This window comes from Rissa tridactyla, chromosome 15 (assembly GCF_028500815.1).
Source record: "Rissa tridactyla isolate bRisTri1 chromosome 15, bRisTri1.patW.cur.20221130, whole genome shotgun sequence".
Lineage (NCBI taxonomy): Eukaryota > Metazoa > Chordata > Aves > Charadriiformes > Laridae > Rissa > Rissa tridactyla.
The window spans coordinates 13439293-13466853 of record NC_071480.1 but is presented as its reverse complement, the minus strand read 5'-3'; the positions used below and the strand labels follow the sequence as shown (position 1 = coordinate 13466853).

General features: G+C 40.8%; 1 long non-coding RNA gene across 1 annotated transcript in view; it reads right to left on the bottom strand.

The window, feature by feature from the left end:
* Window positions 1–27561, bottom strand: part of LOC128917922 (uncharacterized) — a 108574-nt gene that overhangs the window by 43289 nt on the left and 37724 nt on the right. Inside the window, exon 2 of the long non-coding RNA XR_008469401.1 lies at window positions 16914–16998. This is a non-coding gene — a long non-coding RNA (uncharacterized LOC128917922). The remainder of the gene's footprint in view (window positions 1–16913; window positions 16999–27561) is intronic.

Sequence of the window (27561 nt, the reverse complement as noted above, 5' to 3'; positions counted from 1 at the left end):
TTACCATAAGAAATATTCTGTTGTTTGACAGATAAAATCAAATCAAGTACCTTTCCCTATGTTTCTGTATACTCCAGCTGTCATGTCCCCATCTAGTGTGTCTCTTCGCTGCTCATCAGCTTTATGGCTTGTGTGAGATGTATGGCTGGTAGGCGCCAGTCACCATTGGCCTTCAAGATGTGTGTCAAGCCGAGAGCTTATGTTTTGTAGTGGTTTTCCATCCTCTAAAGCCAGATCCTCTAGGCTGGATCCTCAGCTGGTGGAAAGCAACATTTCTCTGTGGTTTTCAGCATAGCTATGCCAGAGAAGGATCTGTCCTCTGTGTTTCACACAAGCTTAAATTTATCTGTTCTGAGTCTTTGGCAGCTCTGCACTATTTTGTTAAAAAACAGCCCAGGCCATATGGAAAGATTTCCACAGAACGCAAAGCAGCTCAGAGACCATTATACATCCACGCCTGGGTGTATTTCTCCTCTTTCAGCTTACCCTTCTCAACTTGTATCTATTCTAAGAGATGAAACCCCCGAGCAGCTTCACATAGCAGCCACGATAAGAAGAATGAACATGGTTTTGGGTCCAGTCGGAAACGGCCATGCTGATTTCAGCATCATGCCTGAGCAGCTCACTAATTTCTCCCAGTTGTTCAATACCTTTCCCTCAGCAGAGATGAGGCAGTAAATGACTCTCAGAAGTTTGCTCCTCAATTTCAATGCGGAGCAAACAGCAGTTTAGGTCAACCTCTAAACCATTATCATAGAATCATAGACTCATAGAATGGTTTGGGTTGGAAAATACCTTAAAGATCGTCTAGTTCCAAACCCCTGCCCTGGGCAGGGACACCTCCCACCAGCCCAGGTTGCTCCAAGCCCCGTTCAACCTGGCCTTGAACCCCTCCAGGGATGGGGCAGCCACAGCTTCTGTGGGCTGGGCCAATGCCTCACCAACCTCAGAGTAAACAATTTATTCCTACTATCTGATCTAAATCTACTCTTTTTCAGTTTAAAACCATGACCCTCATCCTATTGCTACAGGCTAAAAGCATAACTGTTAAAGGTTAAGGTAACCTGCTACCACTCAACTCATGGGCTGTTGGGTATCTCAGTGGATCAAACAACGACACTGGCGAGGAGGGCATCGTGCACCCCTGCCTGCCCCATGCCAGGGCTTTAAGCTGCATCTTGGCTGGAGCAGCCAGGAGGGGAGATACAGAAGCAAGCGGAAGCGATTATGATAACTGCAAAGAAACCCCACGAGTCAGGCCAATGAGTCCCACATGCTGTTGGTATTAAATCGATATCATATGTCTGCACCGCTGCTGAAAAAAACCAAAGTGGATCTTTCCCTTAAAGACTGATAAGAAAGCAAAACACGACGACTTAGTACAGTACTTTTTGACGCCTTGAGACAGATGAATAAAACAATGTGGAGAGAGAGCAGATATTACTCAGGGAGTTGGCTATGGGAAACAGTGAAGAAATTACTATAATTTGCATGTATATATTTGCATTTGGGCAATGATTGGTATGAATCCTGCAGATAGTTTTGTCGTGGCCATTTTCTATGAGTATATGAATAACCTGGCAAATAAGACATCTAGCAAAAAAAAATCAGCCAAACAGTTATTATTAAATAAACCATACAGAATATTAATTGAAAATTTGGACCCACACTTACTAAATATTCTTCCTGGATACTAGCAACTTACGAACAGAAATAAGAGGACCATACTTTCTGATTCCTGCATGAAGTCAAAATAGTTCAATTTTTAATGTTCGGTGCTAAGAAGTAACTGAATTCAGAACAAAGGGAAAGCCAAAGAGTATTTGCAGAAATTATCTAGTGAATACTTTCCAATAACGAGCACATTTAGAAAATCGACATCTGCTCATGGGTAATTCATGAATAGAAACACAGTCAACTTCTTTAACACGAATTTCAGTATGAATTATTCACTGAGCTCTAAGTACTGTGGCTTGTAGTCCCTGTTGTTATTTGCCAAGGTTTAACAAAAGAGGGTATAGACACAGATGCCAGCGATACTCATAAGCTATCAATCTCCTTTGCTTCCCTAGCTAGCATGAGGGACTGGGAAGAGGTGCTCACTTATAGACCCTTTTCTCCCTCAGCTGGAACTTGTGTTTATGGCACCACTGTGGGCTATTCTGAAAATTATTCCAGACTCATAAATTCAACCTGTGAATTGTCCCTGCAGTGGGATCAAGCATGATAGGAGGAGAAGATGGGACCCTGAGGGAGAGTAACCACTTGTTTTACTGCAAATGCCTATGATAAATAACAAAGGTACCAAGGAGAAAACACAAGTGTAAGGAATTATGTGCGTTTGCAATAGTACTACTTTTGCATATTTGTACTACAAGAGCAGGCAAAACCCCAGTCAAGACTACTGGCAATGTACTAAGATGAAAACAGGACAAAAGAGCTTACTGATCTTGAAGTATTAATCTTGAAGAGTATTAATATCTCTTGCACTGCTGTTGGAGAGCAGGATTTCATGCCTGCCCATCTGCTGAACGTCCCTTTTCAACTTTGGTGGATGTAAATAAGACTACAGCATACCTAATACCGTTGACTGTAGCACAGACAATTCCCTGCAAGCCCAGGATTTAAATGCTGAATATATGTATTTTTTTTCCTTTCTACTCACAGACTGCTTGATGTAATCTCTGATTGTGAAGTAATCTCCGACGCTGTGTGACACCAGCCTCACACACAGTTTTAGTGTGCATTTTGGGTAGACAGCTGTGTCTAAGGAGATGTATCTCAGAGACCTTACAGGCAGAATAAACACTGGCTGTCAGCAGAGAGAACTCCTTACATAGTAAAGTTTATTTGCTATGACACCAAATGCAAGTCTTCTTCATCAGATTGATCCACACTGTCTTTCACCATGGGCTTAGCGTGGAAGAATTCATACAGAATACCATCTCCAAAGCAGGGATGGATGATATCTATTGATTGTTTTACAGGATAGAAACCAACCCCAAAATATTACAAGAGTTCTGAAGAGTTACTGTGAGGTTAGGGGTGTTTCTCATCTCATCAGTCTCTCATTTATTAAATGGTATGTCCTTGGGGGAAAGATGGACCTGTTCCTGGTGGACTTCTCTCCACCATGGTGGCTCCAAGGTCTGGTGGTGCTGATGGTACCGAATCACTGCTCTCTTTTTCTCACCTGTAAGGACTACAGGGACACTTATTGCAGTGTCAGGGAGTGCCATGATATCAGCACCTAATAATTATGGCATTAATTGATATCATATGCGTTTCAGACAATGACCTTGGTTGTGGCCCCTCTATATTGCCCACTGGCACGCTGGCAAGAACTTGCGTGCTGTCCTCTGGAGAGAGCTGGAAGGAACCATTTCACTCAGCTACTTTCTATCATCTGCAATGCCAAAAGGGAAGCAAGAGAAATATAAGGAAGTTGCAATGATAATACCAAAATAATCTGCTGTTCTTACCACATGTTATAGTAATTATACCCTTCTCCTTCCATCCCCAGATGTTCCGTGTTTGAAGAGAGATTCATGGTTACATAATGAATCAGGAGGGAGATGCAGAGAAAGGATGTGAGCCATGAGGATGATGTAAGGAAAAAAAGAAAAAAAAAGGGAAAAAAAAAAAGAAGAGGAGATTGTTGAACTCTTTTGGAAGGGAAGGAGGAAGCCTCAGCGCAGGGCTCTTGAAATCCCACATCAGTCAGATGAGAAGATTACTGCAGCGGAGAGGAAGAAAATCAATAGCATATGAAGCAGTTCAGGAGAGGAGAGAGCAGTACGGCAACAAATCAAAGAGCTGTTAAAAATCAAGATCTGCAAAGAAGGAATTTTCAGGCAGTCTCTCATAAAAAACGGGGTAAAACACAGCTTCTAGTCGGAGCGCCAGGATGCATGGAGTGTGCTAGCTGCTATTAGAAGAATTAGTAAAAAATAGTGAGTGTGATCCAGTAAATCCAAATGAAGAAACAGGCACATTTGGCTGAGACTCTTCTACAAATACGATTTATGACTTAGAAGAAGGTAGACCTTTGGCTAAATCTCATGAATGTTTCATTTCCTCAAAATTCTCGTAAGCTTTCATTTTAGGGGCAAATATTGGCAAATGTTTGAGGGGAGGGATCCTATTTAACATTTTAAATAACATTTTCCTCAATACTTCCAGCAAAATGGTTGAACTATTTTTGAATGAGAGGAAAGCGAATACGAAAGCTTTGCCCACAAGGAGAAAACTGAAACCCCCGCCTCAGTTTTATGGGCAGTTCTGATGATCCCGTATATCTCTATTAGCAAAAGCTGTGCTTTGACTAGGAAATAGTTTCTACCAGCGACAGGTGTCTTTGATTATTCCAGCATGATTTTCAGCACTTCTTATCCATGTTTCATAGCGTGGAAAGTTCAGCCATTGACTCAACAGGGGGTTCTGAGCCTTGCAAGGAGCATAAAGCTCTTGTGTTGGGTAGTGAACAGCTCATAGGGATGGCTTTTGTTCTCCATGAAAAATAAGATGCACGCTGAGGTCTAGAGCTTGAGCCGAACCAAAGAAAAGCCAAAGGGCAAGCCGAAGGGCAAGGTGCAAGAGGGATCAGTTTGCCCAGCTTGCGGTTGGAGCTGCTCCACCGAGGTGCACCTGCCTCTTCAGGGTCCCTCAAGAGCTGGTCCCGTGCCAGAGCTGGAGGTCCCTGCACCCTGGCCACACACAGTCCTTGCTCCTCTGCGAGGATGCCAAGAGCGTGTGGCAATGCACCAGCTGGCTGCCGAAACCAGATCTGGAGGAACAAAAGGGGATTGGGCTCAGAGTTACCAAGGAGTTGCATGGCCAGTGCTGGTCTGCTGGCGCTTCTTTGTTCCTTCTTAAGATGGAAAATCTCGGCCTTTTGCCTCACATGGTTCAATGAGGGAGGAGAAGCTGTAGGAAATGGGTTACAGTCTGATGAGGGAGAGGCACGCTGCAAACAGTGGAAACGGCAGAAATGAGGAGCACTGAGAAAATTTAGGAGATATTTAGTAGATTATTCAGGTTTTGGATTTGTTTTGTTTTTTGAATTGCTGTTATATTGTATCAACACAGCCTAAAACCAGGCTCTTGAGTTGCAATTATGCAGAAACCAAAGCTGATGCTGCTAAATGTCGTGCTCTTCAAATGCTCAGTAGGGGCCTGACTCGATGTCATTGCTATGGCAAGGAATTAAGAAACATTGGACGATAGTATTACACTTTCCTGGAAGCAACAAGGCTATAGAACAACAGGGAGCAAAGATATAACTGGAATAATAATAATAAAAAAGCCCAATTATTTTTAACATGATAGAGTATCTGTTAACAAATTATTATTCTCTTATCTGTTTCAGTGCTGACTGCCTTCTAACAATGCCCTTTTTTAAGACTGCAGAGAAGATACGAATAAAAGCAACGACAAGTGACTCGGTTATTTGCATTTCTTCTATTTACAGTGGCCAACGTTACACTACATGGGCTGTGCCACCTACCCACGCTCTGGACCTCCCTGATTCTCATCAACTTTGCAAGGAGATAAATTCTGGCAAGATTCATCCAGCTCAGGTTTACAGCCTCTTTCTACCTATGCTTCATTATAATACATCATACCGACCACATAACAGCAAAGGAAACTGTGAAAGCAGGATCCAGGAAATAGTGTAACTAATACGTGAATAAAAGAGAAAGCAGATGGGGAGGATGCTCTTCTGTGAACCATGGGAAGAAACTTGCTCCAAGGCCAGTATTCCTTTTCCTCCTCTTTCTTGCTGACAATCCAAGCAAGTTGCGGCGTCTCAGAATAAATCAATCTAGAGTAATTTCTTTTTGCAGATGAGGTGAAGAGTTCTACTTTTGCAGAACAGACACGGTCACTTCTTTTAAGTCAGAAAAGAAGCTACCACACTGTAAAGTGATAGCAACATAAACAAACTCTTTCTTTATGAAAAAGCCTCCTCAGTTGTGAGAAAGTTTTTCATGTTCTAAATTGCCTGATAACGCCTAGTAGAAAATTATCACCTTTTCATAAATTTCTAAGTAAGTGAAGACCCAGTGAAACTGATAGGAAAATCAATGTCTCAGGTTTAAAAGAGCAAGACTATATAACAAAAGCATAACACTATTTCTGCCAGTCTAATCCACATTAAATTATATATGACTCTTCCGTAATATATTTACTGATAACCAGTACCAGATTATACACAGGCTTCATTAACCAGTACCAGATTATACACAGGCTTCATTAACCACTCTTTTTGATGCCCTTCGGTACTATGCGCAGTAACACACTACAAATAAAGTAGTATGAAACAACAGAAAGAGCTGAAGTCAGTTAGATTTTTTACAAAGTCTTTCAAACTATTGTGGTTTAAAACTTAATTCATGATGTAGGGATGAATTATCACTGTTACAATTATTTAACGTTTGCTAACTTAGTTTGTGATTTTCTCCAGTTGAACAATTCCAGCCCACGACAGACTCAAGAAATTAAGAACTGCTTCTTTCAGTGGATGTCAAATATTCTGATTTTCTGCCCAAAAAGAATTCCAGGGAGTAGAGATGTACTGCACAGCTCAGGAATGGCAATTATAGAGGTGGATCAAATAGAACTTAGTAAAACAAGTTTTCAACTCACAGCATGGGATCAGCAAAATCAGACTTAGGAGCTGATGAAACCATGGCAAATTTCAGAATTTCTGACAAAAATATGGAACAAATTCTAATGCATGAAAATAAATTAAAAAAAAAAAGCAGAGCTTTTATAACTGGCTTTAGCAATTTTACTTTAACTAGGCTAGTTCAAATTTCTCCCCAGTACTATCCAACCACCCACTGCACTGGATTAGGTCCCATTACTGGGCTGGATACCTTGCTCAGCAAATTGCTGGGCCTCAAACCAAAAAGGGGAAAAGTCATGAAAGGAATATGGGGTGGAAAGGCAAGTAAAGTGAGATCTAAATCTCTCAAGTGTTGAGTGGGAATGACCTTGATTTTATTCTTCAAGCATGTTGTTTGAAAGCCTATGATAAGGAAAAAAACAGCCCAGATTTTTCAGCTTAGCTGATAATAGCCAAACACCTGCTTCATTCACGTGGAAGGTAGCACTGGACAAGGTCTGAACACATCTGGTTTCATTCAGCTGTTCTGCAGGGTTTGACATCCTATAGGGCTTGACAGTCCATACAGTCCATCGAGTCTTCCAGATGGACAGGGCTGGTTTGTTTCTTTGGAATAGATTTCACCTGGCTTTGCTGATTAGTTTTGTAAAATTCAAATTAGAAACAGCTAGTCATGTCAGATACAATGACGTTAAGTTGAAAACTAGGTGAAATGTATTTATACATAAAGAATATGCATAGAAAAAAATGAGTCTACAAAACCAGCTTTCCATATCTGGTTTTTAGTCAACTGAAACTATCTTAAAGGATCAACTGCTTATATTAATCTTTTCTATCCACGAGAAATACTTTGGAACTATAATGTGCTACAGGATGATTCTTGAGTTAGCAAAGCTATTAGGGAAAAATAAGAGTTATTTTTGTTTGATACTCCAAGGAAATCACAGAGAACGTTCCTCAGGGTTGAATCTGAAGTAAGAGAAAATCTACGGATAATTTAAATTCTTGTGAGATAAAAATCTTGGTGTAAATTTGACAAGCAGCATGCCTTTAGGCAAGCGTGAGTCTGTCTATTTATCTGTCTGCCGTCTTGTTTCTCAAGACAGTCTTAGGAATTAAGGCGTTGCATGATAGTTTCTGGCTCATTTTGGTCAGTCTTCATTATCCTTTTTCTGTCCCAAACCACAGCAAGAAATGAACCTGAATATTGGCAAGATACTCGATTCACTATTCTTTCCTTAAACCCAAGCAAAATATGCATATCCCTTTATTCACCATGATAGTCTTCTATACATTTGATGTAGTTTTCTTTTCCTATTTGTAGAGCTACTCAAGGATATTGGTTCTTCCATTTAACCACAGGGGCCCTGGAACAATCTTTAATGCATTTAGGATGTGGTCATATTTTAGGATGTTTTAGAGTATAAAATCACACTTGAGGGCTATTTAAGTCCTTGAAAAAGTGCAATGGACACAGCTGTATGGCCTGCCAATCTCATAACTGTCCCTCCTGCTGGCCCTGGGAGACATCTGTGTTAGGGAAGGGGTAAGAGGATTAGTCTGCCTACTGTGAGTTCACCTGTTTACCTAGGCTATTATTTATTGAAGATCAAATTGACTGAAAATCATTCCCGACAGAGAGCTGGCAAGAGATGACATTATGAGGAGACCAGAGTTTGTGTTTTATAGGTTCAGTTATCTGTGATTTAGGGATCATTACGATCTCTTTAAAATTCTTAAAGCTGGCCAAAAAACCTAAAATTAAAGGAAGGCTGTGCCTTACATTAAACAATTTAGAAAACAAATGGGAATAGAATAGAGACACTATTCTGTTGGGATAAACCTTTTCTTTAGTTCTACATCTATGAATTTCTTTGATGTTTTTGAACTTGGTTTTGCCAGCTTGAGTGCATGAGGGGGAAGCGTTCTTGTGATGGGCAAAATATTCCTACGAATACCTCCTCCACAATTTCCAGGATGGTAAGCGCTCTTAGTTTGCCCTTCAGTTGGAGGAGCAAGACCAATTTATAGCTGAGTAAAACTGACGTCTGTTCCGTGCTCTGAAATCCTGGTGTCTGAACTATTCATATGGAGAAAGGGAGACTCTCAGGTCTAAGGCTCTGACTTGAAACATCTCCATTTCCTGGACTTGAGATTGAATGGTGACAATACCTTCATTATTCTGATTTCAGTTAATTATTTAGGTGGTTGCAAGTAAGACACTTTAAACTGCCTTTTCTTGTTTGTATGGATGTTTTACAACTATTTAGTAGTGAAAGGAAGAGATTTAATACTGTAAGAGAGGAAAGCGTGCAGTTTTGAGCTCCATTTTCAACAATTTGAAAGGTGATGTGGGCAACAAATCTTTTCAGGCCATGGTTTTCCACTCTTGGAGGGCAACAGCCTTAGGGAAAAGCAGGAGTTTCATCAGAGAAAAGCAAAGCCTGTCACTTTTATGGAGCAGTTTGTTTTAGGCAAACCTGCCATCTAACAGGGGAGTCATCTATTTTCCTCATATTTTTGCTTTGTTTTATTTTAGCAGAGCATTTCTTCCCTGCTGTTTATGCTCTCGGACAAATACAGGAAAAAGCCCACTTGCACCCCTCGACCTTTCTCCTCGACAACTGACAATTACCTTCCTCAGCCTAAAGGCATTGCTTTTTTTGGGAGTGCCTTATTTAGAACACATGATCAGCATTCAGTGCTTTCCAGTAGCCTCCAAGCCCCACTGAGTATTTATTTACATTGTATAAAATTAGAGGAAATGAAGGGGTATGTGTTTGAACTAAAAGCAACAACCTAATTCTGTTTGTTATAAACTCCCCTAATGGAAGGATTTCAGTCAATGTCAGCTTAGGGCATGGAGGGGAAAGAACACTACTCCCGGCATTTCCAGCATAATGGGACATGATGCCTGACAATAAAACACATTTAGCAACTTTCTAAACAAAAATCATTTTGTGGATTTGAAGTGATTTTTACCATTCCCTACTATGAATCCAGTTTGTGTTCCTGGCTTCCTGTCTTACCAAATGACATCCCACGGAGGTATCCTTTGGGGCTAAACAAAATGAAGAATTCCTTATTAAACAAATACATTTAAAAAAAAAAAAGAGATTATTTGTATGTTGGGGAAAGAGGGAATATTCCACTGCAAGTGAAACAGATGGGTGCCCATAAAAAGGACACTGACTAAAACATAATATATGTACAAATTACAGGTGATTAAATTCCATGAATGCGGTTTACATTGGTACCTGCACTAATTCTCTGCCTTCCTGAATGAAGGAAGAACTCATCATGTCTTTCTGACTTCACTCCACATCTCGAAGGTAAATGCAAATGAAATAACCACAAAAGGGAGTTGATTAGATCCAGGTTTGTGTTGTGGAAAAGAATCAAAAAAATTCGTTACAGCATAATACTGTAAAAAAGTTTTTTCTAGAGCTAATAATTACAGACTCCAAGATGGATCATAGTAGGGAGCCTGGAAAGGAAAAACCATGGAAGTAATTCCAGACATCCATAGCAGCATTAATGGTAATCTAGAACAGATCCCCCATCCTGATGCCAAAGTTATTTTAAAAAACATTTATAGCTCATTGTCACTGGTGCCAGCCCAAATTTGCCAGTGCCAAATTTAGCACCGGTGTCAGTGCTTTGCCATCATTGGTTTGGACATGCCTATCATCCACTTTTTAGAAATCCATAAGGAAGTGACTGTACTTCCTGGAGCTACTGAATGTTTTACCAAAAACTTCTCAAATGTCTGTAGAATCGCTTATTAGAAAACCGTTCCTGCACTGTCCAGGTTAGTTCTCTTTGGTTTTATTCTTGGGATACGACAGTTACCAATTCCTCTTCAAAGCAACTCTGCTTTTAAGAATAAAGTGTAAACACAATCAGAAAAAGTTGTCCGGAACACTTGATCAATGTTAAAATTATTCCATTAAATTATTCCACTTGGTGTAATGAACTTTTCTCTGGGCTGGAAGGAGAATGAGAGGGAAAAAGGAACACTGAATGCTGAAGAAAACATTGTCATCTAGATTGTTGCCTTTGAACAGGAGACTGCTGGTTTCCAATCAATATTTGTGAGGTTTTAATTATATATAGAAAGTTTCAACAGGCACGACCAAGCAAGGCTGAAGCTATCTTCAGGTTTGTGTTCTGTGAGGTTGACTGTGGCCCACCTTCGTCTTGCTGAAGATGAAGATGGTATTTTTTAAAGCATGTAGAAAGACCCCAGCATCACAGTCAGGGATTTCAGAATGAAGGTATTTCAGACTTGGCATGCTAGTCTTTCTGAGTAGATGTCTATGAGTCCACACTCCAAAAAACACTGACGTTTCCATGGTATCTTCCATGTGTGCGGTCTGTAATAAACAATTATAACAACTAAATGGGTATAACTGCCATTTAGTGCTTATAGCACTTCATATATATAGAATCAAATACACAAATGTAAGAAAATAACGGGGGAATTTGGATGCTCCCACTTGTAGATAACCAGCTGGAATTCCTTTCAAAACATCTGTTTTTTCAGAAGCAGATGCTCAAAATTTTCTGAAAATCAGACTTATCTAGCATCGTTTAAATACCTCTTCTAAGATCATGACTCTTTCCTCTTTCTTTGTTTAAACCAAAGAGGTTATGAAGACCTCATGGCTTTATAAGCCTGCTGGAAGGCCACCCACTGAGCCTGCAGAAAAGAGTTCAAAATGTGATGGAAGGGGCAGGTGAAAATGCTAGAAACTAATATGAACTTACAGAAAGCGGAAGAAAAGAAATTGGGTTGTCCAGAGGCAGATAAAGACAGAGTCGTGCTTGATTTCCTGGCATTACTTGAGAGGAAAAAGAGAGAGAAGTAACAAACCACAGATGATAAACAGGGATGGGGATTCTTAAAAGAACTTATTTATTTGTAAACCTTCTACGTAAGCAAAAAACGTATTCTGCTAATGACTGAGAATTTAAACAGCTTTTTTTTTAAAAAATAAAACAAATAAATATTCCTGTACACCTTTGAGACTCCTCTGCAATGATTTATGGCAAACACATCATCAACATAAACCACTATTCAGTAGCTCAAGCAATAACTTGCATTCAAGGTCAAGTAAAATCTCAGTAAAAACAAACAATTTTTCAGCAGCCTTTCCAGAAGCAGAAACTGAAAACAACAGATCATATGTTTAGAAAAAACATTGGAAAATTGTGAAAAAATGTCAACACAAATATTTGGCCTCCATAAGAAACCGTTCTCTGGCTTTTCCTAAAACGACGCTTGCGAAACATCCCTTCTCCATGGGGATATTTTGTAGGGCTGCAGTTTTCTTGGGTCTGATTCAGAAACCCTCAGGAAGTGGCTGAAAACTGTGCGGTGATGTAACTGTCAAATTGACACAGGAATGGTTCTGTTGATATTAGCCGGGCTAATCATTCCGCTAATTGGACAGCCATTCGAGCCACAATGCAAAGACAGATCGGCTTTCACTTTAACTACTCACGCAAATGAGGTTTGACTCAAATGTAATACTTTATATCAACACACTGGATGACTGTAAAAATAATACCACATGTGCTGGTGCCTCTTTTTAATAAGTGTCTTCCTCAATTTTCCCTGCTGTATGAGGCACTTTAACATACACATAATTAAGGTTATTTAAGGGATATCAATTGAAAAATGCACCCACAGGAGGCTAAACATGAATGATAGAGCTACCAGTAGAGCTCCCAGAAGTCAGCTGCCATAATTTCATGCAGCACTTCTACAATATGATCTTCTCCGCGTTGCATCGGAGAAGGATAACCGGGCAATCTCTTGCTTTGCTCTTTCCGAAGTCATTTGCATCAATACAAAATGGATGTAAAATGCTACCTTTCTGGTTTGGCAGCAATTTATTTGGGAATCATATTGGATAAAAAAAGCAAAAGTCATAGGGAAAAGCAGAGCTGGACTCCCCTTGTGTAGCTTGCGGATAAACGGGTAACACCTTTCTGCTCAGATCTGATGGGGAGAGTCTTTCAGAGCCCCAAGACAAAAGCGCATCCACAATATGACAGGTAGAGCCTGGGGGAAGGTCTACTGCTCTACAGTTTTGTGTGTACGTTTTTATAGTCATCTTTGTGCTTAGCCAAACTTTCCCACGAGGTCTTCCTAAATGGAGAGATGTTTCTGTAGTCAGCGTGGGAGATGACACATTAAAGCATTAATTGAGTGACTAATCATCCTGGGGATGCTTCCAGCTCTGACACCGATGCGTTGCCCTGTGCTCACAGGTGATTCAGAGCACGGACCACAGGAGCTCCAGCATTAAAGCATGTTCACCACTCCACGGACAGGACTAATGCACGTCAGGACACGAACGCCAGATGCACGATATAATCATTATGCTCACTGAAAAGCAGCGATTTCATTGAAATTGATATTTTCCATGTTTCTACTTTAGAGCTTTAATCTCAGCAAGGGTTCTGTTTACTGTGAAGCCTATAAATGGTTTTAGGGGATATTTGGTAAAGAAGAAAATCAAACGTGTGCTTTCTCCAAGATCAAAAAGGACTTGTAAAAAGTTCTACAAATCCAATGATAAAGAATTGCTCTCGGAGTGTACCAGTTAATATCGCGACTGTAATAAAGGCAGCACAGAGCCATGCATTGAGTGCTAGCGAAAGAGAACTGAGCCACTCCTTGCAGTACCACATTTGGGTCCTTTCACAACACACAAAACCAGCTTTTTTTTGCTGCTTTTATAATTCTGCCACTGCTTGCATCCATGTCCCCACCAGCCCAATGCCATGACAATAGTATCATAGTACCATGATGATGGCATGAAGCCACCCACCTCGTGCTCTATGCCCTTTGTTGGCTGAGGGAGCTGGTCAAGAAGGAAAAGGATCTTCTGATTTGTCAGACATGTCTTGATAAGGCAGAGGAAGTTTCCAAAAAATACCACTACTGTGAAAGAAAAGAGCAGTCCCCTTCTCCTACAAACACACACGTGCTGATGGAGATGCTATGCAATACACTGGAGAGCTTGCTAATTCTTGATCTTCTCAAAGGCTTTTTATTGCCTTTAAAAACGTATGTTTAAAACCTATGACTTTTTTGAAAATATTTTTACATTTTCTTGCTTACAACTTTCCTACGTTTAAAATGCTTGGGTTTCAATGAGAGGTAAACCCACAGCATTTTGCAGATAAACTATTGCTCTGGCATCTGTGTTTCTCTACCACTTTGTTTATAGCTGTTTTCACTCTTTGGGCCCTGTTAGATCTTAGGCCAGGCATTTCTTGGTTAGGGATAGATCATCCGAGTTCAACATGAGAAAATGTCTCAAGATGGAGAAAAATCCTCCCTGATATGTACCTGCCTGACTGCACTTCCCTCTGCAGTCAAGTTCTCCACTTCTCTGGAAAGTTGTCATAAAAATCATTATGTGCCCTGAACAGATGTGACCTTAAAATGCAGCTTCATGGAGAAAAAAAGAGGTGGGGAATATAAAGTAGCCTGTGGTGAAAATAACAGCAGGAAAACATTATAAAATCTGAGCCATAGCTGGCTGGCTTCCTCTTGATTATTGCTTTCTCTTTCAAGGACCCGTCCTTGAGAGTCCAGATATTTGAGGGTGATTTCACGAAGGCAATTTTAACACGCTGTTGTTCTAATGAAACAAAGCTGCCGCACAGACCTGTAATAACCTGGAGTTTGAAGGACATCCTTGGCCCATGATTTAAAGTCTCAAAGGCGTCAATGAAATATAATTCTTCATGATTTTCATTGTAGTGCTGACATAGGACCCGGGCTGCTTGTGGAAGGGTTTTTTTGGTGGTTGATGTCAAAGGCTGTGCAAACTAGCAAGAGCCGGTTCTTGCACCGGAGTGACCATAGTCTAAATTGGAAACCAGCAGCGAGTTGTTCAGCGTCACACAGACCTGTGGAACGGCTGGTCCCGGACCTCAGAGGGACCCAACCCAGCCCCAGCCCAGCTCCCAGTGCCACTCGGGTACAAGCACACCCAGTCCCCTGGAAGTTGGGAAACTGTCAGGACACGGAGTAAGATGGGTTTTTTGGAAAAGGGCTACAAATACCACATAATGGTTAAAATATAAAACATATGACTAGTGAGTTTAAATTGTAGATGGATTTGCAAATTGCAAGCACCTCTTCTACATTCACAGGGCACGGGTCACTTCTGGTTCTAGCCACCAAGGAAAGCTTGAATTTCACCTAAACTGGGATGTTTGTATTCAAATGCATTAGGTTGGATTAGGCTCAGAAATAATCTTTTGAATATGAGAGCAAATTCTGAAGTGTGTCTGGTAGTATCTGGATGCAGATATGGTTGTGCTAAATTGGCGTATAACTTATCTAAGGTGTTAGAAATTAAATGAGAAATCTGATGTGTCTGTTAGACTATGCAATGTTCAAGCTACACACAAACTGATCTCAATTTTTTTTAATATGGTATAAGTTATAATATTTTTTGCAGTATATATGATATTTGTGTCAATGTAATGGAGAAAAGTCTTAGGCATTTTAAAGTCTTTTGAAAGAAAATTGTATTCAGTTGATTAGGTAATATGCTATACATTGCAGGGGGAGCAAACGCATGGTCTTTCTAAACAGTAGGACAGAAAAGAGAAGTGATGGTCTGAATTTTGGAATAAATCATAGAACAGAATCATAGAATCATTTAGGTTGGAAAAGACCTTTAAGATTATCGAGTTCATCAGAAGCTACTGTTTATCTCAGGCTGCCAAAAAGGTTCCTCCCAGACACTATTACAAGAAGGACTAAACTTCTCCTGCCCAGGAGAAATGCAGACAAATGCCTTTGCAAAACAAATGCCATTGTATTAATGTCTCATTGATGATCCTTTCTTCACCTGGTCAGCAGAGATGGGTACAGGCTGATGTACCAGGGCTTGGTCACGAGCTGCTACATGGTTTCAGCAGGGACCTGGGGGAATTGTTGAGCTTTATGATTTTAAATCATCGTCATGGTATTCAGGTTCTCTGTGTGTGTGTGTGCGCAGGGCAGCCACAAGAAGAGGATTTTCATTGTTATAAGCAGAACTAAATTCATGTATGCATGTTATAATGGCACTTTCCCCACACTGGATCTGGGGCTGACTTGTGTAAGGAAGCCTGGCTTGCAAACACACTGGGAGGAGAAGCCATTTTCTCCAGGATTTTTTGGTTTGAACTTTCCTCTTCAGCTCCTTGAGAAATTGAATACCAGAGCTGTGCAGGAGGAGGGTTTGACACAGCTCTTCCACACCTATCGCTGCAAAAAGTTTCAACTCCTACACAGATTTGACAATTCTTGTCTGGTGAGATATACAGATATTGGATTAAAACCTTTCCTCTTTTAACACCATTGTAGAAATCATTCCTGTTTGGTTGGTTGCCTTTCTGTTTTTTCCCCCTATTTCATCATCTCACACTTTTCTCAATAACGCTACCGGCTCCATTATCAGATTTCTCTGGTTCTGGTGATACTGGAATTAGAAATTAAATTCCTGTGCAAGGAGACAAAGCTGCTCCTGCAGCCAGAGCTTCTGGCGCTTCAGCTGTATTTTGCACGGAGAGCACAACCCAGACTGAGACTGAAAGTAGCTCTGGATTGCACGTGAATCTGCATGTGGGTTCAGCAAACTTTGGGTTAAACTATTCATCCAATGGATTAATCAGAACCTGGCACTGCTCAAAAACTGCTACATAACCAAAGCTGGCTAATGTGAGAGCTCCTGCTTATCTGATGCATGCTGATCACCAAGCAAAAGCTTCTGCAGGATCTCTTTCTTCCCTGAACCCCCCCTGTCTGTCTGCTTAGCACTTTCCTGCAGGTTTCCTCGCTTCAGCAAAACTGTTCATTCCCGGTCCCAGGTGAATCCTTCCCAGTATTTAATGTGTAAGTGAGAGAGCCCCCTGACTTGTTTGGGGGTAATACAGCGCAGGAACACAGGGCAAGGTTTGCAGCGCAGCGGGGCACTTCCCGGTATCAGGCGGGAGCAGAGGGGGTTGTGTTGTTGTACCACAATCGCTGGGGGAATATTGTTTTGTTTTTGGAAGAGATTGCTAAAACAGATGTTGAATGCGAGATGGCGCTTTTAAGCCTGCAGCAGGCAAGAATTATCCTTCAGGATGAAAAGTGACCTCCAGTGAGCAATAGTGCCTTTAATCCAGAGCTTTGTGCATTGCTATCGGCTTCTGATCACTTTTAAAATCCCCTCCCTCCCACTCAGCCTCCCCTTTCCCCAGAAAACTCAGCTTCACAGACCTTGGTGCTTCCCTCCTGGGCTGCCGGGGCTCCCATCGGTGAGATGCTTCGAGGAGCTCCATCACTGCCGGCTTCTCTCCGTGACCTGCACAGATGCCAACCAGAAACTGTCAGTAACTTCGCAGTCATGAACAAAAACTAAATACCTACTGAAAAGAAACAACAAACTGATCCTCTCTCAGCTGTATATTCTGGTACTGAGCTTGCCAATCCCACATTGTAATTTTGCAAGTCATCTTCTCAAGGAAGGATAAATCTTCCTGCACACTTCCCTGGAAGACCTAAACCTAGATAGCCATGGTCTATACCTTAGTTGCTGATTTCAGTGCATATTCCGTGCTTCAAATTGAATACCTAATTAGCTAGACAGGGATTTTTGGAGGGTCTATATTCCGTTAAATTTGGCAGGATCTGACTATTTCAGCTTTCTGGCTCAAATCTGACCACTGCGACTACAACAATGTGTTGTCCTGGAGGGGACCCTGTTCATTCCTCTTCTCAGACCAGGCGACAAAGGAGAAGAGCGAGCTCAGATAAAAGGTTTGACCATGATATTGCTGCAGCCAAGGATGTCTCAGCCTGACGAAGGGTCTAGAAACAGCACCATGTCTGTACAGGTATTAAAATGACCCCAGGACGTTCTCACTGTTAAATTATTGATCAAATTATGGAGAATGGATTCCCCGCATTGTAGCTGAAGTCCAGGTAAGGCTTTCCTATGTGTTTCATGAGCTGGAGCTCAAACTGAAAAGGCTCTTTGCTCAGGGGTGAGTTTCACTCTGTAAAAACGCTTTTAAAAAGAGTGGACGTGTAGAAGTACTCGAAGCTGTCGCCCCAGGCGAGTCCTGCAGAATCGTGGTCTTCCCAAAGAGGGCACTGATGCTCTGCGCACGAAGCAGAGGGAAAAGCTGAGAAATACATCGGCGAGGCATAAATCTCTGAAGAGAAATCTGTCTTAGCACGTCTACCTCAGGAAAAGGGGAATTATTACACTTAATTAAAGTGTATTGACACCACATGTGGCCCCACCTCTCCCTTTTGGCTTTATTAATGATAGCAAAACTGATGGCTTATAAAGGTGGTGGAGGGGGGGTGTCTGCATTTCTAAACAGTAACCATAGACTGCTTTGAGAAATATGAATGCAGCAATCACACTTTTTAACAAGCCTAATTTTTACCTCTGAGCTAAGTTACATTTTCTAGTCAATATTTCTGCTTCTTGGCTGAATTGGCAAAGGGGAATCAGTGAAGTACTGTTTTCTGAATTACTCTTAACGCTATTAGAGCAATATATGGGCCATTCTTTACAATGTTTATTGACAGAACGCATTCATTAAGCAGTTAGGTTTTTTGTGTTGTGGGTTGTTGGTTGTTTTTTTTTTTTTTCCAGGAGAGCTGTTTAAATAAAAGTCATACACAAAATAATGTCCTACTTGAGCAGAGACTTCTCGGTCTACAATTCATGAGAAATCTCAGTTGAAACATAGAGAACCTGCTTAAATCTTGAGCTGGGTGCTTAGATTCATCCCTCCCGCTGAAGACGCTGAATTAAAGTGCAATCCATCAGGTCCCACATGTAGAAGACGACTGTGGCTTTTAAAGGATGGGCCTTCCTAAGATCCAAATTTTTGTCTAGATGGTTTGTGATCATTCATTAGCGCCTAAAGGTAGGAATAATCTGGGTTCACTGACCAAATTTATTTCAGATGTATCCAGAGCTTCTCATTCAGGTCTATGGGTCGAAACCCATATTAACCTGAAATCAAAACAGTCTCATTTCTTTGTTTAAACAGTTAAATAAGTGACCTAGTTTCCCAGTTCATTGAAATCCCTTATCTTGTATTGATTTCTGGAGAAGCAGAAGTGGTTTGAAGATTTAAGTTAGATCTTTGCATTGATATTTTAGTGCTGTTTCCCCAATCCCCCACCTGACTCCAGAGCTGCATCCCTACAAGGGAGCCTTTTCCATTCCTTGCCTTTTCCTTACCAGTCTTCTTAAATCCTTAAGTTAGCACAAACTGCTTTTCTCTTTTAGCTCCCTGTGCTGGGATGCAGGAGAACAGACTGAGCAACAGGTTTAACATTTTCCTTTCCTACATTATGAAAATCATGGGTGGCAAAAGTGTCATTTTCTAAAATCTTGGAGTCATTTCCTAGTAAAGTTTGGCCGTGACTGGAAATTTCACATAAAACAGTGGCAAGGGTTAATATTATTCCTGCCATAACATTTTGTACAATTTCCCATGAGAGCTCTCAATGGTTTTCCACTGCCACTGGAAATAATGACTCTCAGCTGGAGTAAGTTGCACTAACACTTGATATTCCTGTGCCAAGTGCTCTTTGAAATGAGCTTGTGCTGCTTTTGCACACTCAAGAATAACTACCACCATCCACTCTTGGTCAGAGTTTCTAACCAAAAGCCAATATTCCTGACCAAGTTGTTCTTGAGATGAGTTTACATCAAAATCTTATGGAAAGTGAGAGCAACACTAAATTTAACTACCAAATCACCCAAGGTGTTTGTAAGAACTGAGAAGCTGATACTCTTACAGGATGTCTAATTTCTAGAGATTCTGATTTATTTTACCCACCTGTTGAATGGGACAAAACCAATTTATTTTAAGCAAAGCTAGGGCAAAATGTCTATGGTTTTCATATGAATAAAAGAAGCTTTATAGAACACATATTGGCCCGTTTTCTTCTGCGGATTTGTCTTACTTCTAAGTGTGTGCTGTAGTGCACAGCATTGTTCAAAAGCTTTACTACTTCAATTTGCTATTTAAATCATGCAAAAATAAAAAAAATCTATCCTTGGATTCATAGCTACACTATGATAATTATTATATAAAAATCTGGCCCATTTTCTACACGAGTACAGGGCACAAGCAAAGGCAAAACACTCTCACCTCTACTAGCTCCATCAGCTAAATCATACTGTACTATTCTTCGCCTGGCTATAGCCATGTGTAAAAATTCTCTCTGTAGGCTACAGAGGTTGATTATTTGATTCAAAATACATTATTTGCACTTTTGTTTATAAGCAAAAAAAAAATCCATTACTTATATTTTGCAGATCCTTTTGTTGATAAATGTTGCCAGAAAAATACATGGCTGGAATTTCTGAAATGAAATTCAAATCTTCCAGTTTAACTGGTGTGATTTATTTATTTTTAGATGTTACTGCCAATGAGCTCATTGTACAAGATGAGCTTAACAGGACTGTAATTTGAATTATGCAAAATACCATCAAACCAGCTCTTCACAGTCAACCAGGGAATGTAAAGCTATATAATTCCTATTAGAAATGATTGCTATTCTACCAGAGGTTGCATGCATCTCTTCAACACTGCAGTCACTGCCAAGTTATCAAGGCTGGGAGTGGCATATCCAGAAACTGGAAGATTTCCAAGTCATGATCCCTCATTCTTAAACAGTCTAAGTCTATGGCTCTAATATGGCAATAAAAATACTGGGTCAGTGTCATGCTCTGAGCATGTCCAGTATCAAGGTGATAATACACATTTCATCCTTCCCAAGCTGCCAAATTTTGCCACAGAAAAGAAAAGTTTGACTATATTTAGAGTGTTAAATCCTCAACCTACTCTCGGTTACTGATGCACATTGAATTTAACATTACTAATGGGGGCCGGGACAGACAGACTTTATTTGGCTAATCACGCTTTGTTCAACGTGCACTAACAAGTCAGGTAAAACAGATGAGTTGTTCTTCTACAAAGAGAAAATCACGGTAGCTCAGAAGTTTGCAGAGTAACCCAAAGTCTCTCTATGAATTTATAACTGGTTATGACAGGGGTTAAAAATATCAGGAAGCAGTATCGCCATTTGATGATGTCACAGCTGCCCTCTGGGAGAGTGAGGTCACTCACAGAGTTGTTCAGGGAGATAAGAGTCTGTTAAAATAAACAGAAGTGCCACGTAATTACCCACACTGCAGGAGGAGGATTAGACTGTTTGGAAGACCCTGTGTCTGCCTTACGCTCACTGTCACTTTTTTTTTTCTATAATCCTTGGGCAGAGGTGGAGGAAACTGGGTGGCTGAAATCGATAACTGGGGAGGCTGAACAGAAAAGCCAAGGAAACTCTGCTCTTTCACAGCATTACAAAGCTGTTTCAGTAGTCATACACACCCTTTCACCAACGTATAGACCAGTGTTGCATTATTAAGTGGAGATAGCTGGGAAGTTTTCCCATCCAACAAGGCTAATTCAGCAAAAGCAAAGAATTTAATGGAAAAACATCAAATTTAGAAAACTCAGGGTATGAGCAAGGTTGAGCCACTCAGTGTTGGCATGGCTGAGCTTAAAGCACCATTGATGGGTCAGTGCAAGAGCAAGGAGCAGAAGGAAGCAACCCTTGAGGGTTAATATCCCATCAGCTGTCCTGGTCAAACCCACCCAGGGTATCTTGAGGCCACGGTCCAAGGATGTCAACTGCCTCCACGCTGCTGAATGCTAACTCCATCACCAGGAGAAAGCAGAAGCAATCTCGCCTGTTACATCGGGAGAAATCAGCACAACCCCAGCTTTGGGAAGATAAGAAATCTGCAGTTTTCAGTCCCACCGGTAGCGCAGGTAAAGCCAGCGAAACCCGCGGCAGGCTCTGCACGGCACGCGTCCAGAGCAGCAACAGCAAGAACATGGGAGCTGAGACTCAGCCGCCTGCCACCGCCATCCTTCCCCTGCAAGCACCACACACCCTGCACATGCAGGAGCTTGTATTTCCCTGAGTAATGGTTCCGAAAGGAAATATTGAGAAATCCTGAAGCAAATAACTACGCTGGCATCTTTTCTTTTCTTTTTTTTTTTTTTTAAAGAAAATGGAAGAGATGACCAATAGGTTCAGACTATCTTGGAGGCCTGTTTTAAAAGTTCCCATTGTACAAACAAGTCATCAGGTCTCAAACCACTTTAAAACACTTGCAATTGAAAACATGCTTTTAGTGGTTTTGTGAGAGCAGAGACTTTTACCATCTATTAATATTCTGCTAGCTTTGGTTACTAAAAGTATCATCCTGGGCATACTATTTTTGACACTCTATTTGGAACACACCAAGAGCACTAGACAGGCACTGTAGATGGTTATCCTGAGCATTCACAACGTTTAAAGATCTCCCAGAAAGTATTGTAAAAGTGTGTAAATCCTTGGAATCTGGACCAATTCCAGCTTCAATAATACATTCTCCCAATATTCGTCCTGAAGTTTCAATTGGAAAACCACCCTGAAATGCTGTATAGCATTGCCATGTGCTGTAAAACAACTGCCATATTTTACCCAACACTTGGCTGCTCTTCTCTTTAAATAATTTGTAAGTCATTTTGTAAGGAGCTCTGGGATAAAAATGGGCTGCATAAATATATTATCATTGTCATTAATTCTGGCACCATTCAAGACCACCAGTATTTAAAATCAATTAACAGTTCTTTTCCTATTATCATTGGCATTTTATTTTTATTCAGCTAGAACAAGTCTCTCATAAAAGTTAAAAACAATCTATTTTTGGAAGTAATACAGCAACAGTAAAGGAGACCTGATGAATTCTCATTAGACTTTTACCAACATGAGTTTTCTGGAAGTGTTTTCACATTGTGAAGTTTTGGACTGGTGGAAAGGACGAGACCTCATCCAGTAAAATGAGTTAACCCTGCTTATTTCACACCTTTAGCTCATCATGTCTTTCTTTTTAGGTCATCATTAAAATACGTCAACACAATGTCTGTTCTAAGCTCAAAATACTCTGAAGCAGGACCTAAATCCTGTCTACGTTTTGGCTCACAGAAACCAAGTCAAGGTCAGATTTCTTTAGCTGTTACCAGGTCTCTGTCAGCAAAGGTAACAGCACTGTTCTTTTCCATGGCCCCATATTTATCATGCGCCAGTGCCAACAGCCTAAAAGTTTTGTCAGTAGCCAGAAAATGGCTAACCACAATGGACTAAATTAATGTTTCGGGCAACAGCTCCCTAAAGATGGTATAGCATCACCAGTTTTTTCTCTTCTTAATGACTCAAAGTATTCTGGAATTTGCATCAGCCTTAAAGTCAGCTGCTTGTTTCACGGGGAGTTTTGCCAGAGCTCTCTGTGTTACATGGAAGTACCATCCGAGTCCTCTGGTAATCTACACTTTGTGGGAGATAAAGTGGAAAAAGGCTTTACCTGTGTTTTAATGTTTAGCATTTCCAAAACAAACCTCAGATGTGATAAGATGTAAATATATTTCCCAACATAAAAGGATAACTATGTCAAACAATGCCACTAATCCTACTTCATAGCAGAGCTTTGGGAGGACTTTTATTGTCTCCAAACACACAAGCATCACCTGAATGGCATCGGGTGTGTAGATTTACTATTGTAAGGCAACAAGGAGTGTCTAGAAGCAGCTGGAAATAATTCAGTAACACAGTACAGTGAAAAGGAGTTTAAAAACCACACAGTCTCAATGATATTTTCATAGTGCTCCAAGCAATTTACTTCCACAAGTTAAATGGTTTCAAGACTATCCAGCTCAAAATTACATACACAGCATAAATGCCAACAGTGGTAAACTGCAGAGCATCAGGCCAATGAAACAACAGCCAACAGCCCTCGAGGAAATTACAGTGAGATTTATGAATGGCATTCTCATGGCTTTGATGGATATCACCCAAAGTCCTTTCATATCTGTCAGTGTCTATCTCATATGTGTCTCACAATGGAAAATAATTCGCATTTTATGCCAATATTGAAAAGCCCATTGGACTCATTCAGCCCATAAAAACTTTGCCTCTGCTCTCCACCTTGCTGGTATCCAGAACATGAACCAACGTGTGCAGGTAAATTACTATTCCATGTAGATTATACACTCAAAAGTTCGGACTATATGGAATCCATGTAACTTTGTGACCCAATTAAAGCTTTTCTTATAATGAAAAGCACCTCCAGATTATAAATGCAGCAAAAGAGCCCGTGGCTTAGGTAGGGCACACGTTAATATACACTCCGATGATGGAAAGAAATACTCCTATATCTAATTTTTGATTTGTATTCTTCTGCTAAGTTACTCAAGGGCAAGAGCACATTTCTGGTTGCATGCATCATCCAAATTGCTCTTATTTAAGGTAAACAGATGTGATGATGAGCTATATTTAGAGTTTTCTCTGTACTTAAAGTGAGCGAGAGGTGAGGTATTTGGCAGATGTGGAGGTTACTCAAAGACTCAAGTTTATGTTCTGGAGTGATTTTCGACTCAATATACGTTGCAATCTTAATGGGAACATGGAATTAAAAGTCAGAGAAGGTAAATAAGTAAAAGGCAAAAAGCAAGCAAAGAATTTTGGCATGCAAGCGTTATCAGCTCTAGAAATCTTAAGCTGAACAGTATGGAGATTTTTCATGGGTCTGCACACATCTTAAGTTGAGACATATAAAAAATTAAAGACAGATATAAATATATATAAAACTTGTTACATGTTTAAAAAAAATTTAAAATCCCCATCTAAAATTTCATGTAAAAGTCCCACAGAATTTCAGGCGTTGTTGGAAGGATTTCAGAAAACGTGGCTAGCGAAGAGACAGCATGCCCAAGGGGAGGAGCAGGTAGAGTCACAAAACTGCAGACCTTCTGGAGAGAAATGAATTGGGAATCAGAAATACAGTGATGAAGAAGGCAAATAATCTTTATCCAAGAGGGATAAGCTAAAAGAGAACAGGAACGTGGGAAAAAAATAAGTAATCGTTTTATCTTTAGGGTAGGAGCAAAATCTGAAGGAGCACCCAGGAAGACAGAAGGAGCTTTGGAGAATAAAGTGATCTTGTTATAGTAATATATTTCACATTATGACTTGACTGCAAAAATTACCAACTGAGAAAATGTGCAAAAGGCCAGATCATATTGTAATGAAAGACTCTTGCTTGTATGAATAAATGTTTTGAAAAATGAATGAATGAATGAATTAAGCTTTACAAAACTGGGGAGGAGAGGTGTGAAACTAGCAAGTGTTTAAAGTCATTTTATCTATGAATGGATCAAGACAGAAAAGCCAAGGAGAGCGCTTGTAGGCGTGAGCTATCTTCATTTTAGCCATCTCTGTGTGGATAAAAGGTCAAATGCTTTTTGTCTAAATGATATACCAACATCCCAAAGTAAGAATCCAGAAGGTTTTCTCTCCTGGATGAAGAGATGAGTTTCTCCGAACATAACAAAGAGCTGAAAATTGGAAACTAATAAATAATAAAGGTATAATTACAGGAGAATCATGAAACCTTCCTGAATCTCTAATCTGGAAATGGTGAACATCATGCCAAAATGAGTTATTTTGGTGGAAGGTTTTTTTACCTTCTTTTGGAGAGGTCTCTTTCAAAATATGTAATTTGAGGACAGCGCACAGTAATGGTTACTGTAACCAAGTATCTCTAAAATACATAAAGGATGCACTAATTGAAAATATTTAATGTTCTGAGAGCAGAGCTATGTGATGTAAGGCATTATAAAAAAGAAAAATTAGACAGGGGCTAAAGAAAGGCATAAGAAGATTTGCAACTTGGAAAAACTTCTCAGCGAAAAATTTAAGGTGTTGAATTTCTGTAGTTTGCCAAACAGAAGCTCAAGACTTGATTATATCACAGTAGCTGTCACGTAGGCTATAGAAGTCAATGTGGGATGCTTCTGTGCTTTAAGGTTGTTGAATTTAGCAGCAGATTTATTTTATCATTGTTAGCCAGACTAGCTAGGTTCAAACCAATGCAGGTAAGCACACTTCTGCTGTCATCATATGTAAAGGGAACCAAATATCTGTTAAGAGAGACTTTCCAGTCTACTGAAGAAAGGCATAAAACCAGCTAACTAAAGCCAAAATGAAGATAAAGATAAGGCATCCGTTTTCAACAGGGAGAAGAAATGACTTTTTATAGGAAGGCCCTAAGGAATGGGTGGATTCTCCCTCTCTTGAAGTCTCTGATCTAATTTAAGCCCCATCTTGGATGATAGATGGCTAAACACAACTTATTGGCCTCAGTTCAGGCACAAGTGTCTGAAATTTTGTGGCCTGAAAATCCAGGTGAGGAGATTCCCTCTCCTAACGCCAACACAAGAACTGTGGCTTCCTCCCGCGCCCGCTGGGTCTCAGCTGGGAACGCTCTATAACACGTAATAAATACGGCTGCAAATCACGAGGAATGTGTCACCACAGAAAAACTGGGTGAAACGGCCAGGCCTCCTCGCTGGCCGCGGCAGTCGCCGCAGCGCCGTGCCACGGACCTTTCAGTAACCGCCGCTGTGATGAAGGAGGATGCGAGGTATTTTGGACAGGGGAAAATAGCCACAGACACAGCTTAAAAAATAAAAAGGTTGACAAAATGTATTAGCCTGAGGTAAAATTTCATTGACTCTTTGCTTGATTATAGACTGTCCAATCTCCAAACATGCATATGCACTTTTGAAACCACTTTTTCGTGTTTTCAACAAGCTGCAATTATTTTTGCAGGGTTTTTAAGCAAGTCCTCCATGGGTTTTTGGTATTTTCCAGTGCTGTCTCAGACAGTTCTGTTTTAAAATTAAACCCTGGGCAGACTGCGAGACCAAGGGGTGAGCAGAGGGATGCAGCAGGGCCAGCTCAGTGGGACCAGGGGAGAGACTCGCGTTGCTTTAGTGGAGAACTTGGCTCAATATCAAAAGCAACGGGACGCAAAGAAAACAAAGAATAGAAATTGCAAGATGAGACCAACCTTAGCAAACACTGGCAGGCAAAGGGAACCAACTTCAGTGCTTGAACTGCCAAAGGGAGAAAAAAAAAAACAAATAGAGAAAAAAAAAAATGGCTGTGGCTTATTTTAGCACCAAGAGCCTGCAGGTGAATGACACGTCAAGACTAAAGTCTTCCTCCTCTAGGTCCCACTTGGGCTGCTGTATTTGTATGAAGAGAAACCTTCAGCTCCTGTGGTTGTTGAGCCCCGGGGCACGGCGGGATTGCTGGCTGGGCAGCAACGCAACACCTCCCAGTGACCCGGCAAGCCCAGGAGCACCCTGGGGACACGGCCGGGGGCTTGGAGCTGGCAATCCAAGGCACAGACTGGTACAGCAAAGAGAAAGTTAAACATTGACCGTTCCAGTTCCTTCACAGCTGTGTGCCATCTCAGCAGGGACCTGAGCATCGACCGTACCGCAGGGCGCAGAGCTGAGGCATCGGGGGCTGGAGAAGGACTGCTCTGAGGCTGCACCTCATTCCAGGGAGGCTGGGAAGTTTCAGAATTTCTTTTCATTTTTTTATGCTGATTTGGGAAGAATTCAAAATGTTCCCTGCCACCTTCTGATTCGGAGAATGGAATGATTGGCAGGGGGTGAGGTGGGATGAGCTTTGTTTTGGCTACACTGAAATACCTCACTTCGATATCAACTTTAAAATAAGCTAAATTCACAGCAATTACACCAAACTTCAGAGTGTTTTGGGTTGAACCCACAAAAATAGAACATTTCCCTTTTAGCCCCCAAATTCAGAATTACCCCAGAAAATAACTTCCACAAACCAAAAGTGAGAAGAAATAAATCTACCAGCTGTCAGAGTTTCCAGCTTTACCCAGGCTTCCTCTCCCTTATCCCCCTGAAATGCTGGAAAAAAGATGGGCCTTGAAGTCATAAAGATAAAGCCATAAAAATAG